This window comes from Mustela nivalis (genome assembly GCF_964662115.1).
Source record: "Mustela nivalis genome assembly, chromosome: 19".
Classification (NCBI taxonomy): domain Eukaryota; kingdom Metazoa; phylum Chordata; class Mammalia; order Carnivora; family Mustelidae; genus Mustela; species Mustela nivalis.
This window is the reverse complement of record NC_139038.1, coordinates 20,229,119-20,245,420: the sequence shown is the minus strand read 5'-3', so window position 1 is coordinate 20,245,420 and position 16,302 is coordinate 20,229,119. Positions and strand designations below refer to the sequence as shown.

Below are 16,302 nucleotides of genomic sequence, written 5' to 3'. Positions count from 1 at the left end.
TTAGAAATTCTGACCTATACAGTGAGAGAAAGCAGCCTGTGGTTGGCAAAGAGAAGGGTAATGGTGGGGTAAAGGAGTGGGAAGGAGCATGAGAAAACTTTCTGGAGTCCTGGAAATGTTTTCATCTGACCACGCTGGTCGTGGTTCTAAAAATGCATACAGTTGTCAAAACGAAAATTAGGCATGTACACCTGAAACTCATGTAACACTGCACATCAAATATACAAAAAATAAAAACAAAAAGCCATACACTTAAAATACACACACTGTACACGATTTCCCTAATCACACTGACTGTAACAAGTATCAAGAGAAGAATCCCACTCATAACTACATTAGAAGGAGTAAAACACCTACGAACAAATTTAACCAAGAAAGTGAAAGACCTGCACGAAACGGAAAAGATGCAATTCATGCAAGGATATCCCGTGTTCATGTATGAATGAGTATTATTAAAATGTCCACACTATCCAAGTCAACCTACAGATTCAACGCTATCCCAGCATTTTTCGCAGAAAAAGAACAATCTTAACATTTGTATGAAACCGCAAAACACCCCAAATAGCAAAACAAAAAACAAAAAACAAAAAAACCAGGAGGCACCACCTTTCCCAATTTTAAACTGTTACCACGAAGATACAGAAATCAAACGAAATGGCATTGGCATGAAAACAAATACACAGATCAATGAAAGAGAGGAGAGTTCAGAAATAAACATACATATATGTATAGATATATGGGTTTAATCACATATAATAAGAAAGCCAAGAATATGCAATAAGGAAAAAAAAGAGTAACCTCCATCAATAGTGCTGGGAAAACAGGACAGCCACATGCAAAAGAATGAAACTGGACCACTACCTTACACCACAAACAAAAAGTAAATAAAAATGGATTAAAGACGTGAATGTAAGACCAGAAACCATAAAACTCCTAGAAGAAAACACTGTCAAGTAAGCTACTTGACTGAGGTCTTGCTGACAATTTTTTGATTTGGCAACAAAAGCAAAAGCAAACAAACTCAGACTAAATCAAATTAAACAACTTCTGCACAGCCAAGAAAAAAACAAAATGAAAAGGCAGCCTGGTGAATAGGGGAGAGTATTTATATATCGTATATCTGATGAGAGATGAACATCCAGTATCTATACAACAGATATTGTATAGATGTAAGACATACATCTATATCTTATACAACTCGACAGCAAAATCTAGTTTGATTTAAAAATGCCCAGAGGATCTGAGGAGACATTTTTCCAAAGGAGACATACAGATGGCCAACAGACACAGTAAAAAAAAAAAAAAAAAAATGCTCAACATCACAAGTCATCAGGGAAATGCCAATCAAAACCATCGTGAGTTCTATCACCTCACACCCGTTAGAATGGCTACCATCAAAAAGACTAGAAGACTAGACTAGAAGACGAGAAGTGACCACTGCTGGCAAGGAGGGGAAGAAAAGGGAACCCTTGTGCACTGCTGGTAGAATGGATATGATGTAACCACTACGGAAAACAGTATCCTCACAAAGCTCAAAGTAGAACTACCATAGGATCAAGCAATTCAACTTCTGGTTCTTTATCTAAAGGGAACAAACACTATCTCCCAGAGACAGCAGCGGCATTTCCATGTTCACTGCACCCCTGTTTACGATAACTAAGATATCTCCATCGACAGGTGCAGGGATTTTTACAAACATCAGAGACACATGCACATATGTGTGCATGCACATGCACTCACACACAATTGTTCAGGCATAGAAAGGAACGAAATTTTGCCATCTGTAACAACACAGATGGACCCTGAGGGCATTACACTAAGGGAAGTGAGACAGAAAAAGATACATACTGTATGATCTCACTTAAACATGGAATCTTCAAAACAAAAACAAAAGCAGAAACAAAAACAAACCACCATGAAAAATACTATGAACTCACAAATACAGAGAGTGGATTGGTGGTTGCCAGAGGCAGGGTGTAGGGGTGGGTAAAACAGGTAAGGCAATCAAAAGGAACAAACTTCCCGTTATCAAATAATTAAGGTCTGGGGATGTAATATACAGCTCCATATAGGACTCTAGTTAATACTACTATATTGCATACCTGAAAGCTGAGAGTCATTTTTAAAGGTTCGTATTTAAAAAAAAAAAAAAAAAAAAAAAAAAAGGATGATGTTAACTAGACTTACTAGGGTGATCATTTCACAATATTGAGAAATATCAAATCATGACATACATGTCTGAAACTAATATTATATGTTAATTATACTTCAATTTCAAAGAGGACACTCATTTTTTAAAAAGTACCTTGATTGGGGTGACTTATGTTTTATATGTCTACACTTATGTCAGAACTTAATAAATTATACACTGTAAATATGTACACTTTATGGGATGTCCATTCTAATTCAGTAAAACTTCAAGAGAAAAAAAAAAAAATCTAAATGGTGTCTTGAATAATTAGTCCCCTCTTCCCTTTTCCATAAATAAATTGCTACAGACAAACACTAAAAATGTAGATAACTTGAAAAAAGAAGAAACTTGAGTGAGCTGGGAAAACCACTTAAACTGAGCCTATGAAACCAACAACAAATGTCCTTTTCACGTGTGAAACAATCAATATTCGTCAAAATAAGGATCTAGATGGGAAAGCCCACTGTACCAGGAAGTTTCTGACCTAAATCTCATTCTCCGCCATCTCTTCCCCAACCAACTTCCAGCCACCAGTGATCATTTAAAAAGTCTAGACCTATATAATACTTTTGAAGGATTAAAGAATTTGGCACTCATATACATAAACGATACTTTTTTCCCCAAGGATCTGAGAGAGAGAACGCACGTGTGCGTTAACAGGAGAGGAAGAGAGAATCTCCAACAGACTCTGTGCTGAGTGGGGAGCCTGAGGCGGGGCTGGATCAAAGGACCATGACCCGAGCTGAAGGCAGAGGCTTCAACCCACAATGTTGAACATAAACATTTTTAAGTTGGTTCTAGGCAGACACATGGTAATGATATTACACTATACAGAGCTCTGATCAGTCATGGCTTTCAAACACTCTCTCTCTTTTTTTTTTACTAAGAACATGTTAATGGAGGAAAAACTCTTGGGAGAATTGGTGAGTTTGCAACTTACGTCTCCAGCTGCGGCAGCCTGCGAGTTGGTGTAAATCCCAAAGGGTCCAGAATCTGAGTAACTGGCGTTAAAAGCGGAAACCTGAAATAGAACGAAATTTTACTGGATGTCATTTTACCAGGGAACACAGGGCCCAATTTCCCAAATAGACAAAAGCCTGGGACCTTCCCGGTACAAGCGAAAGAGATGAATTACGATTTCACGTAACCAGTTCTGGCAAGGGCTGCAGTGTTTTGGATGTGGGTTACTTCTTTCAAAACCATAATGGTTTTAACATTTTTCACTTAAATCTTTCTAAACCAGACTGCTCGCTTTACTTTTTTGCTGGTATTTTCTAACGTTCTTTGATGATTAAAGGTTAACGTCCACATTTATTTATTGTGATCACAGTATTATCACAGCGGCAGGATGGCTGAAGGGTACACACACTGTGGGCTTCAGTATCAGACAAGCCCGCTCTGTTCCCTCTGCTAGTGCTGAGGGCCCCCTTTTTTGCCAATTCACTTACACTTCTCCTACAGACGAAAGTCAAAGGGCTGGGGGAAAATGCTCAGCAGACGTTACCAGATATCCAAGGTAGCCGCAAGTTCAGCCTCAGGACTGGGTATTGCTGTCTGCAGTCTGAGCAGAGTGTTCCGCTCCCTGAGGACAACAAGAATGCTCAGTGTCGTGTTTCCCAGTGTTTATGTGGACGCTTCACACAAAGATCACCTAGGCTGTTGTTAAAAGTACAGACTTTCCAGTTCCTCTAACAGATTTACTCAATCAGATCCCCACAGATGCAATCTGGAAAGCCGCATTTCAAAAATAATTCCAGGTGATTCGTAGGCATGTGAAAGTTGGAGAACCACGGGCTTAGCCCACAGAAGGCGTAAGAAGAAATGTTCTTTCAGGATTTGAAGTTTAATGACCATTTTGAGACTATCCTATTCATATCTCAAATTTCCGGCCAAATGCTCAAGTAGGAATTTCCATTAAATGACATCACTGATCAGAACTGAACTGCAGCCACCCAAAAGCATCCTTAACATTCAGAGGTAAAGAGTAGTATGAAGAAAACAGCAGCATGAGCGAGGAAAGAGGAAACATAGAGGGAATTCAAAGAGCAGCAGCTAAATGTGATAAAGGACTAATTTAAGATAACGGTTTTCAAACAATGCTCCAGGGAACGCCAAGGTTCTACGGAGACAATTCCAAGGCATTTGGTGACAAGTAAACATTAAAAAATTTCTTTAAAAGGGAACATTTTTGGTTTAGCATTGCAGCTAGGAAACTGTAGGGGATGAAAAAGGTTCCTCTGCTTTAAAAAAAAAAAAAAAAATTGTTTTTTTTGAGAACCATCATTTATGCGGTACCTGGGTGGCTCAGCGGGTTAAGCCTCTGCCTTCGGCTCAGGTCATGATCCCAGGGTCCTGGGCTCAAGCCCCGTATCAGGGCTCTCTGCTTGCTAGGGAGCCTGCTTCCTCCTCTCTCTCTCTCTGCCTGCCTCTCTGCCTACTTGTGATCTCTGTCAAATAAATAAATAAAATCTTAAAAAAAAGCAAGACCATCGATAATCTCTGTCTGCAAGAGACTCATCTTAGACTCAAAGACACCTCCAGATTCAAAGTGAGGGGGTGGAAAACCATTTGCCATGCTAACGGACCTCCAAAGAAAGCTAGGATAGCAATCCCTGTATCAGACCTATAGAGATGAACCCAAAGACCAATAATGGATGATGAAGGACACTATATCATAAAGGGTCTATCCAACAAGAAGATCTAACCATCGTAAATATTCATGCCCCTCACATGGGATCAGCCAATTATATAAGCCAGTTAATAACAAAATTAAAGAAACACACTGGTGATAATACAATAATCGCCAGGGACCTTAACACGCCCTCACTGCCAAGGACTGACTGTCTAAGCAGAAGATCAACAAGGAAACAAGGGCTCTGGATGACACACTGCACCGGATGGACTTCACAGATACAGTCAGAGCATTCCACCCTAAGGCAACAGAATACACAGTCTTCTCGAGTGCACGTGGAACATTCTCCAGAACAGAACACCTACTGGCACACAGATCAGGTCCCAACTGGTACCAAAAGACTGGGATCATTCCCTGCCTATTTTCAGACCACCATGATTGGAAACTGGAACTCAATCACAAGAGGAAAGTTGGAAAGAACTCAAATACACGGAGGCTAAAGAAGAATTTTAAACTTCAGGGAAACCAACGAAAATGAAAGCATAACTGTGCAAAATTCTGGGGATGCAACAAAGAGAGGGAAGTATCTAGTAATACAAGCCTTTCTCAAGAAACAAGATAGATCTCAGATACACAACCAAACCTGACACCTAAAGAAACTGGAGAAAGAACAGCCAATGAAGCCTACACTCAAGAGTAGAGCAGAAATCAATATAATAAAACCCAAAGGACAGGAGAACAGATCAATGACTAGGAGCTCGCTCCTTGAAAGAATTAGGAAGATCGATAATCCCCTGGACAGATTGATCAAAACAAAAAGGAGCAAGGACCCAAATAAACAAAATCATGAATGAAAGAGGAGACGTCACAACCGCACCAAAGAAATACAAACAACCGTAAGGACGTATTACGAGCATCTATATGCCAACAAATTGGGCAATCCGGAAGAAACAGATGCATCCCTGAGATAGATACACGACCAAAACTGAACCAGGAAGAAATAGAAAACCTCAACAGACCCATAACCAGCCAAGAAACTGAAGCAGTAATCAAAAATCTCCCAACAAACCAAAGTCCAGGGCCAGAAGTCTTCCCAGGGGAAATTCTACCAACGAGCTACACGAGAATTAATACCCAATCTTCCGAAGCTGTTTCAAACACCAGAAATGGAAGGAGCCCTTCCAAACTCTTTCTATGAGGCCAGCATTACCTTGATCCCCAAACCAGACAGAGACCTCACCAAAAAGGAGAATCACAGAGCAATGTCCCTGATGAACGTGGATGCAAAAATTCTCCCGAAAATACTAGCTAATAGGATCCAACGGTACATGAAGACGATTCTTCACCACGACCAGTGGAATTTAATTCCTGGGATGCAAGGGTGGTTCGATGTCTGCAAATCAATCAATAGGGATAGACTACATAGACGAAGGAAAGGACAAGAACCATATGATCCTCTCAACAGAGGCAGAAAAAGCATAGGACAAACTACGGCATCCTTTCTTGATCAAAATTTCACAGTGTAGGGAGAGGTCCATTCCCATATGGGAATGGACCTCAATATCAAAAAAGCCATCTATGAAACGCCCACAGTGAATACCATTCTCAATGGGGAAAAAGAGAGCCTTTCCCTTTTCCCCTAAGGTCAGGAACACATCAGGGATGTTCAGTATCACCACTGCTGTTCAACATAGCACTACAAGTCCTAGCCTCAGCAATCAGACAACAGACAACAGAAAGAATAAAAGGCAGGGGTGCCGGCAAGGCTCAGTTGGCTACGTGTCTGCCTTCAACTCAGGGTCCTGGGATCGAGTCCTGATGATGCTCTCTGCTCAGCAGGGAACCTGCTTCTCCCTCTCCCTCCGTCTGATGCTCTGCCTACTTGTGATTTCTCTATCAAATAAACAAATAAAATCTTTAAAAAAGTAAGAAAGAAAGAAAGAAAGAAAGAAAGAAAGAAAGGGCAAAGAGGACATGATACTCTATGTGGAAAACCCAAAAAAGACTCCACCCCAGAATTGCTAGAACTCATACAGGAATTCAGCAAAGTAGCAGGATATAAAATCAATGCCCAGAAATCAGTTGCATTTCTATACACTAACAAGGAGACAGAAAAAAGAGAAACTAAGGAGTCGATCCCATTTGCAATTGCACCCAAAACCACAAGATACCTAGGAATAAACCTAACCAAAGAGGTAAAGGATCTGTACTCCAAAAACGGCAGAACACTTATAGGAAAGAAACTGAGGAAGACACGAAGAAATGCAGAAATGTTCCACGCTCATGGACTGGAAGAACACATATTGTTAAAATGTCTATGCTACCTAGAGCAGTCTACCAATAGTCAACCCAATCCCTATCAAAATACCAGCAACTTTTTTTTTTTTTTCACAGAGATAGAACAAATAATCCCCAAACTTGTCTGGAACCAGAAAAGACCCCAGACAGCCAAAGGAGTGTTGAAAAAGAACACCAAAGCTGGTGGCATCCCAATCCCAATCTTAAGCTCTACTGCAAAGCTGTAATCATTCAGAGAGTACTGGCACAAAAACAGACAAATGGATCAATGAAACAGAATAGAGAATCTGGAAATACACCCTCAACTCTATGGTCAACTAACCTTTGACCAAGCAGGAGAGAATATCCAATGGAAAAAAGACAGTCTCTTCAACAAATGGTACTGGGAATATTGGACAGCGGCACGCAGAAGAATGAAACTACACTATTGCCTTACACCATACACAAAAATGGACTCAAAGTGGACGAAAGACCTACACCTGAGACAGGAATCCATCAAAATTGTAGAGAACACAGGCAGCAAGTTCCGTGACCTCAGCTGCAGCAACGTCTTGTCAGACACGTCTCCAAAGCCAAGGGTTAACTAAAGGCAAAAAAATGAACTACCGGGACTTCATCCAGATAGAAAGATTTTTGCACAGCATAGGGAACAGTCGACAAAACCAAGAGACAACTGGCAGGATGGAAGAAGGTACTTGCAAAAGACGCGTCAGATAAAGGGACAGTATCCACAATCTAGAGAGAGCTTCCCAAACTCAACACCCAAAGAATCATCTGATCAAGAAATAGGCAGAAGACACGGACAGACGTTTCTGCAAAGACGACATTCAAATGGCCAACAGACACATGAAAAAATGCTCCGGATCACTGGGCGTCAGGGAAATACAAAGCCAAACCACAAAGAGAGACCATTGCACAATGGTCAGAAAGGCTAATATGTATGCATGCACCAATCTATAGGACACCAGCATAAATATATACAAGATTTCTATTCTATGTTAAGTTCCCTAGATAGGGGAAGGCAGGGGAAGGCTCAGGGGCAGTGCCCCAGGGCGATGAGGGGCGGGGCCGGGGCCAGGGCCCCAAGGGCGGCAAGGACTCGCGCAGGGTGGGGGTGGGGGGTCTCCGAGGGCCGACTCACCAAAGGGCTGCTCTGAGACTCCGGCACCGGTCCGGACCCGGGCTCCAGTGTGTGCCGTGGCCCAGTCCCGGGCCAGGACCCCCTGTGCCTGCTGTGTGGTGGCGGCAGGGGACGGGAGCACGCCGCCACCGAGAGAGCCGCCAGCCCAGCCCTCCTGTTGGGAGCCCAGGCCCCAGCCGGCGCAGTCGCAGCGGCGGGAGGGAACGGGCGCGTTCCCCGGCCAGGCTCTGGTTGGCCAGCTGCGGCTTCACCATGGCGACGGCAGGGGGCAGCGGGGCTCCGGCGGGGCAGCTGCAGAAGCGATTCCTAAACCGGTGCACTAGCGCCAGGCCCGGCTGACTCAGGCCTCTGCCGCCCCACACCTGGGCCACTCTGTGCAGAGCGGAGGACCCGCCCACCGGGCACCGGGCACCTCCACCGTCCGGCGCAACCCCACGCCTGGTCTAGGCGCACAGCCTCGGGAGGCCACAGAGGCACGGCGCAGGCGGCGGCCCGGCCCGGGAACCGCCAAACCAAGGTGCGGGCGGAGCTGTTCCTGCAGGGCTGACGGGGCAAGGAGGGGCAGGACCCTCTGGAGTCTCTGGAGGCTGGCAATACCCAAAGGCTCCGTGAGGCCCGTCGTCTGCGCTGGTGTAGACATCCCTGAAATGCACCACGGGTCCCCTCTCCTCGCTGGACGGATGCGTCTGACTGCACTTTCCACCTCAATGAAAGAGATGCTACTGCGTGGAAAGCTCATGCCGCCGCACTTTGTGTACTGCGACCCCACTTAGGGGGACGTCCAGGGCCAGGTGTATTTTCTGGCGGCAGGCACCTGGGTGCAGTCAGGCAGGAGCATGCACGAGGGGCCGCCCCAGGACAGCCAGCCAAGCAGGGGAAGGAGGGCAAGGGCCCAAGCCTGGTGTGGGGAGCTGCCGCGATGAGGGGCCCCAGGGTCTTGGCTGTTCGGAACTACCTGACCGGCCGCGGCTGCGGAGGCGGCTTGCGGGGCGCGGGAGCGCGCGCGAGGTGGGGGGGCGCGGGAGCGCGCGCGCGAGGTGCTGCTTGGAAACAATGGCGGTTGGCTTTTGATTCTTAGCCTGGCGCACGCAGGGGTTCTGTGACACTTGGCGGGGTAGTCCGGCTGGACTGGACGCTTTCTCACCGCGGACCAGGGCAGTTGTATGACCGCCAGATGTTCTCCTGGGCTGGTGGGCTGGGCTGTGGCCTAGGCCATACCCTAGGGGCCGTGGACAGCAGCCACACCTCTTTGACCAGGGACATCTCTGATATTCACAGACATGTGCTGGGGAAAGGGACCTTCCCTGGGGACGCCATGGATGTGGCTGATGTCATCTCATCCCAGACACAGATCAATAGACGCCTCCCTGAGGCAGAAACGCTGGAGGCTGAAGTGACTCACTGGAAGATGTTGTGCCCGTGTTCCACCCAGGGACCAAATACCATCGACCCAGAAACAGTGTGGAAACTGAAGAGCCACATCAGGGACCTACAGCAGAAGCAGATGCGGGAAATGGACAAACATCAGCTGGAAGTGGCCGTGTTGCAAAACACCCACCGGCAGAAGCTGGCCGACCTCACTGACCGGCACCGCAAACAACTGATGGACTACCAGCGACAGGTGCAAGACCTGCAAAACCGAGATGCTGCCGGGAACGTGAACCGTGACCTTCTGGAGGAGAGGGAAATGGATCTCAGAAGGCTGAAGCAGCAGCTTACACAAATGCAGCGGCTCAACGACAGTCTGAACAACCTTGCTTCCGACCTCCGAGCAGAAAAGGAGAAGTTGGTTCGTCAGCTCCAAGACGCAACCCATCAGCTGGAGGAATCCGTTCTGCGCAACAACGAGGATTCCCTAAAGAACAACATCGCCGTGAGGGCTTTAAAGATAGAGAAAGGACGGTTAGTGGCCAAACTGTGTCGGGCCGAAAAGAAGCTTTTCCAACACAAGACGGAACAAAGCCTCAGAGAATGGTCACCCGCAGACAATGGCCATTCCGTTAAACTCGGTCAGGAGAAAGACCTGGAGATACTACACCTCCAAGAGAGGATCGAGCAGATGGACGCCGAGCACCAGGAAACGAAGGAACTGCTGTCCTTTGCTTTGGAGGAGCAGAACCAACTGACAGAATGCCTCAGGGAGCAAGAGGAGTACATCAAGGAACTCCGAGAGAGGCCAGAGCTTCAGGAGGAACTCGGCCAGTCGACCGAAACCTTCAGAAGCCATGACGTCTTACCCGCATCCGTGGAGGACAAAGACGTGCGTCTCCCATCCACGACCGACCAACACCCTCCCGTGGACCAAGACCCGGAGCGCCTCACACAACAGAGTCGCGCTGTCCCTCTGGTTGACCCGAAAGTCCTAGAGGAGATTGAAGAACTCGAGTGTGAGGTCTTTCAGCTCAACAGGTTAAAAGATGATCTCGAGGAGGAGATACAAGAACAACAGAAGATCATTCACAACCAGCAGCAGGGGAAGAGAGCACTGCTTCAGTCCTTACAGGAGCAGAAGGAGAAGGTGGACCGTCTTCAACACCGGCAGGAGGAGATGAACACCGAACGCGCTCAGCTCCTCGCAGCCAAAGACGAGATGATTCGGAATCTGCAAGTCACGCTGGAAGAGCTGAGAGCCCAGTTGCCCGGCAAAAGCCCGCACATTCCGAGAGAACCCTGTGAGGACGAGGAGGTGCGAGCAAGCCAGCCTCTCCCCAGGGAGAACGCAAGTGAAGAGCGTGATCCATCTCAAGCTGAAATTCAAAGGTTAGTCCAAGGGATCCAAGAACAGGACCCGGAGGCGAAGCTTCTCACTGAAGAGAACGTCCGGCTGACCGCGCAAGTGGATCGGCTCTCCAGAGAGGAGATCGGGAAACTCACTCGGATCATCCAGCAAAAGGATGTGGAGATTCAGGGTCTTTCCAGCAGAATCTCGGAGGCTTCTCACAGCCAGAACAGGCACGTGGAACAGCTTCAGCAGCAGTTGCAAGAGTGTGCTTTGAAAAGCCAACAGATCTTGGCCATCCTGAACGAGAAGATGAGGGAGAAGAGCCATCTGGAAAGGGACTATCACGAAATGACCCATCGACTTGCTGCCAAGGAAGCGGACCTCCAGAGGGCGCAAGAGGAAAACCAAAAACTGTCCACCAGAGTGGAAAGCAGCGGCCAGGAGGTGTGTACAGAAAGGATTCGGGACTTGTCACACGTGATTCGAGAAAAAGACCTGGAGGTGGCTGCGTTGAGTCAGCTATGCCAGACCTTCCTGAGGATCCTGCAAACACCCAGCCCTGGTCATGGGGTTCGAGGAGGTCGAATCCATCAGTTCCAGCAGCTTCTCCAGGAACGGGACACGTTAACACAGCGAGTGAAGATCCTGGAGGAGTGGAAAGAGCAGGTGCTGACCACCGTCCAAAATCTGAAGCGGGAGTCCCCCCAGCTTCAGACACATCTGCGACAACTGCAGGCGTGGGCGTGCCCCAACAGCGAGAACGTTCTGAAACCGCAGGCAGCCTCTCTGGACCAGATCCCAACTTACCAGGGACATGAAATAAACTTCCACGAGCTAGAGAAGGAACTGGCCCAACTGCAGCTCCGCATCGGGGAGCTCTGCAATGCCAAGGACCTCCTTTTAGGGAACCTTGGTGTGATTTTCCTCCAGACCTCCAGCGACTCCCGGAAGGCCGTGAAATCTGACCCCGTGAGTGAGGCCTCTCAGGTGATCGGAGAGGAGGTAGAAGAGCTCCGAAAACCAGGGCGAGGAAAAGAGACAAGGATCCGAACCCTCCGGGAAGATCAGCAGAGATGGATTGCTTCGGGGGCCGCCACGGGGGAAGGAGAAGGCAAAGCACGGGAACACAGCGGTGCCGATTCCCACACGGAACGGCCGACGGAGAAACCGGCCCTTCTGCGAAACTGCCTTCGGGCTCAGGAGCTCCGAACCCAAGCGAAAAGTGAGGAGCTGCTTTCCTTACAGGAGAAGCTCTGTGGCCAGCTGAGTGAGAACGAGCTGCTGAGGCAGGCGGTCACCAATCTGAAGGAGAGGGTGGCAGACTTCGAAGTGGACGTGTGTCGCCTGAGAGAGGAAAACGCCAAGATCGTGGAACGATCTAGAGAACAGGACATGGAGAATCGGGCGTTGCAAGAGACCAATCGGCTGCTGTCAGTGACGCAGAGAGAGGAGGCATCCCAGCATGCTGCGATGAGAGAGAAGGCCCTGGCCTTGGAGCAACTGCTGCGAGAGAAAGAGGAGGGCGAGACCGGGGAACTGAACCGGCTCGCCGCCGCCGTTCGCTCCACGCAGGAAAAGGCAGCTGCGTGTCAGCGGGAGAGAGATGACGTCGTGTTGGCACTGACACAGAAAGAAACGGAAGCCCGCGCCCTCCAGAAGGAGGTTCACCAGCTACGAGAGAGAGAGCTGCGCCTCACCCAGGAGCTGGAGAGAGGGCGGCAGCTCGCTGCAGAAGCCCAAGATTCTCGTCGCCGGGAAGCTTTGGCCTCGGAGGACCGAGTGGCTCAGCTGAGAGAGGAAGTGACGGTCTTGCAGGGAAAACTCGTTTGGTCTTCCGCTGCCATGCAAAAGGCCAGCCACGGAGCCAGGCTGCAGGTAGCGTCGCTGCGGGAGCAGCTGCACGTGGTCACCCAGCAGAAGGAGGAAGCTGTGCTCCGGCTTGCCGCCTCCCAGGAAGAGGGAAGGCGCTGTGATCAGACCCTAGCGAGCCTGAAGCTGGAACTGGCCGAATGGATGGAAAAGGCAGACGCCCTAGAAGGAAACCTGAAGTCCTTACAGGGACGTTTGCATCAAACCAATGCCGACTTGGAGGAGAAGGAGGACCGACTCCAAGAGTTCAAGAAACAGAACGAGGTCCAGCAGGAAATCCTGGAGGACACACAGAGGAGACTGATGACCTTAGTCAGTCAGTCCGAAGGAATGGCGGACAAAGCCCTCCTAAGGAGACTCTTCGTGGGAGCTCTCCAGGCAGCGGATGCGGAGCGGCAGGAAGCGTTGAGCTTGATGGCAAGCACGCTGGGGATCCGAGAAGACCAGCTGCGGCAGCTGCGCAGCCGGGAGCCCGCGGGTGTGCCCAGCGGGGGGACTGGGGGGCCTGGATCCAGAAGCGCCCCCAACACCCCTGCGAAACCAAATCACCAAGCTGTGGCCCAGCGTTCCTTTTCAGACCTTTTTGTCCAGTTTCTAGAAGCGGAATCTCATTCAGCTTTTCCACCGCCAAAACCCTCTGCTCGTGTCGTGAAGCCCCCAGATTCAGGAGGAAGGGGAAAGCCGCCTAAGAAACAAGGCCCATCACGACGGAACGCTACCCTGGCATCCACACCCGGAAAAAAGGACGTCAAGCCCCGCACCACAGCTGTGTCTCTTATTAATCCACCTGGACCGCAAATGGATGGATCGGAGCACCTTCTTCTAAATGCTGTCACTGACGCTTTACCCGTGTACACGCCGCATATACTATCACCTGCCCAGAAGGTTGGAAAGGCGGCCAAAGACCTCTCAAAGAAATAGACGATTGTGAGCCAGAGTGACACCACGCTTTGAACATCCCAAGTCACTCTGCGTGTCTACCTTATCTCCTAATGTTCTTTTTCAAAATGCCAAATGTTTCACGGTTTTGCTTTCAGCTGAAGAAACAGCTTTCTTTTATGACTTAACAAAAAAGGGGTCTCTCAATGACTGCAGAAGTATTCGCCAAAGTGAAAACACCGGTGACTTCCTTTTTATGTGTTAAGATCTTATTTATCGTTTCGACAGAAATTGAGGGCACACGTACAGGGGGAGCACCAGAGGGAGAGACAGAAGCAGGCTCTCCCCGGAGCAGGGATCCTGACCTGTGACCGGATCCTAGGACCCCCGGATCATGACATGAGCCAAAGACAGTTAACAGACTGAGCCACCCAGATGCCACAGCAGTGGTGACGTTCGTAGGACAGTCGACACTGATGGCCTTGGAAGCTGTGGTCTGTAATGCTGGAAGGTTTACACAAGGGCCAAGCGTCTACGGATACCTTATGCAGAGAACACATCAACTTGTTTCAGTGTTCCAAATGTATCAGATACACGACCACACAATCCTTGTATGGGAAACCAGGTGACTAGCACAAAAGTACACGATGAAGAGGACGTTTAAAAAAAAAAAAAAAAAAAAAAAAAGTTTGCTTTTCCCAGGTAAGTCTCATTTCTCTTAATTTTTTATCTTCTAATTTTTAAAAATCATTTCCTTTTCTGTTGTCTGCAAAAGCACGCTATGGCTAACCTGATTTCTCTCGGGCCTTATGTAGGTTGGCCTGCTTAGGAGTATACTACTTATTCTCTGACTTGCTTCCCACCCCCAACCCCGCCAAATCACTCTGCCTTAGAGACCAGTTTTGAAATGGGAATGAATTCCATCTTATTCTTAAATGGAAAACCCAGCGGCTTACGGTTCTGCCCTAAGTTCTAGAAGTAGCTCCTCTTGATCATCCTTTAAGCGGTTTGTAACTGGAAGGTCCATGGTCGACTCCCTTGTTCATTTCTTCAGAAGCCCCTTCAAATCTTCATTTGCTGGATCATGGCGCAGGCTGTCAGGGAACTGGAGCTTACTTGGGAAGAAACTGTGCCTGGTCCCCGTGCTAAGGAGGGCTTGTTGGCCAGGGGATCCGATCTGGGGGAGCAGAGTGGGAAGGGAACTTGGGGTGAGGCCATCCGAGGCCCTCCAAAGTTACCGGATGCCAAGACAACACTTCCTATTGAACCTTCACCTCAGGCTTTCCATCAGAACGGACTCTGATATATGGACATCCATTTCCTGCTGAGACTCTTAAGGCGTAGGACAGGTGCTTCTCTAGGATGTGAAGCTGTCATGTGACCAGGAGGGAGACGTGGTCATCAAATCCAAAATGTAGTAACTTCCATTGATGTTCACGCAGTTGATCCCAAGGGAATCGCTGGGTGGCCAAGGGGTAGAAGGAAGAGCGGACGTCCTCCGGCACCATGGAATCTGGCAATGCACTGTGGACAGAAGCCCCCACCTCCACCTGCAGGTAGGATATGCAGACTTGGGCTTCAGCCTGGAGCGGGAAGGCCTTGGGAACTATATTCAGCTGGTGGTGGTGGTGGTGGTGGTGGGCGGGGGGGGGGGGGGTCCCATGACCCAGAGAAGAATGGACAGCTGGAGAGGAAGGCTCAGAGTCTGTGAGAGATGCTGTTTCCAGGAGAGCCCAGTGCATGGCCAGCAACTGCTGCTCTCATGGTCTCTCACCAGGGCCGAGGAGGGCCGTTTCTTGCATTGGGAGCCCATGGACGATTGACAGATAGCATGGACAGAGAGTCCAGGGACTCCAGGAAGCAGGAGAGGAGGCTGCTACAGCCTTTTGACCTGGGCACGAACAGCTGGTTTTTTCCTCAAGCTTTTTGTTTTTGTAGTTGAGAGAGCGCCCTGGCTGGAAAAGGGGGTGAAAGGGAGAGGGAGAAGCGGGCTCCCCGCCGAGCAGGGAACCCCCTGCCAGGCTCCATCTCAGGATCCCGAGATCAGGACCTGAGACAAAGGCAGACGCTTCACCAACTGAGCCACCCAGTCACCCCCAACAGGTCAATTTTGCTTGCACAGATCCGAGAGCCTTCTGTTGAGGGGAGACCCTCCCCCCTCTGCGTGGGCTCGTTAACAAGGAACAGCTGAAATGGGTTTCTGTAAAACCGATAAACAAGGAATATGTTGCCTCCAGTACCCAAAAAGTACGGAAAGATGGTGGACTTGTATGTCCTTTTTTCTTTGTAAGGATTTTACTTAGGGACTTGACAGATCACGAGAGAGAGAAAGACACACAGACAGAGAGGACAAAGGGCTGGTAGGGGCAGAGGGAGAGGGAGAAGCAGGCTTCCTGCTGACCAGGGAGCCTGATGCAAGGCTTGTTGCCAGGACCCTGAGATCAGGATCTGGGCCCAAGGCAGACCCTTGACTGACAGACAGAGCCACCCCTGCAGGTCCTTAACGAGTGTGCCCAACAAATATCCTCACAGTAGGATCTCCTGGATGTGATGTCCCATCTGTATTCCCG

General features: G+C 48.7%; 1 long non-coding RNA gene and 1 pseudogene across 2 annotated transcripts; one reads left to right on the top strand and one right to left on the bottom strand.

Annotated features, from left to right (window-relative positions):
* Nucleotides 1–3,098: 3,098 nt before the first annotated feature.
* Nucleotides 3,099–4,609, bottom strand: LOC309854782. Its single transcript, XR_014306428.1, has 3 exons — nucleotides 4,487–4,609; nucleotides 3,640–3,773; nucleotides 3,099–3,212 (listed from the first exon to the last, which is right to left on the bottom strand). It is a non-coding gene; the product is annotated as an uncharacterized lncRNA (long non-coding RNA).
* A 5,166-nt stretch (nucleotides 4,610–9,775) lies between these two features.
* LOC309854260 (thyroid receptor-interacting protein 11 pseudogene) lies at nucleotides 9,776–13,774 on the top strand (annotated as a pseudogene). Its single transcript has one exon. The product of its transcript is annotated as a thyroid receptor-interacting protein 11 pseudogene (transcript).
* The last annotated feature ends 2,528 nt before the right edge of the window (nucleotides 13,775–16,302 follow it).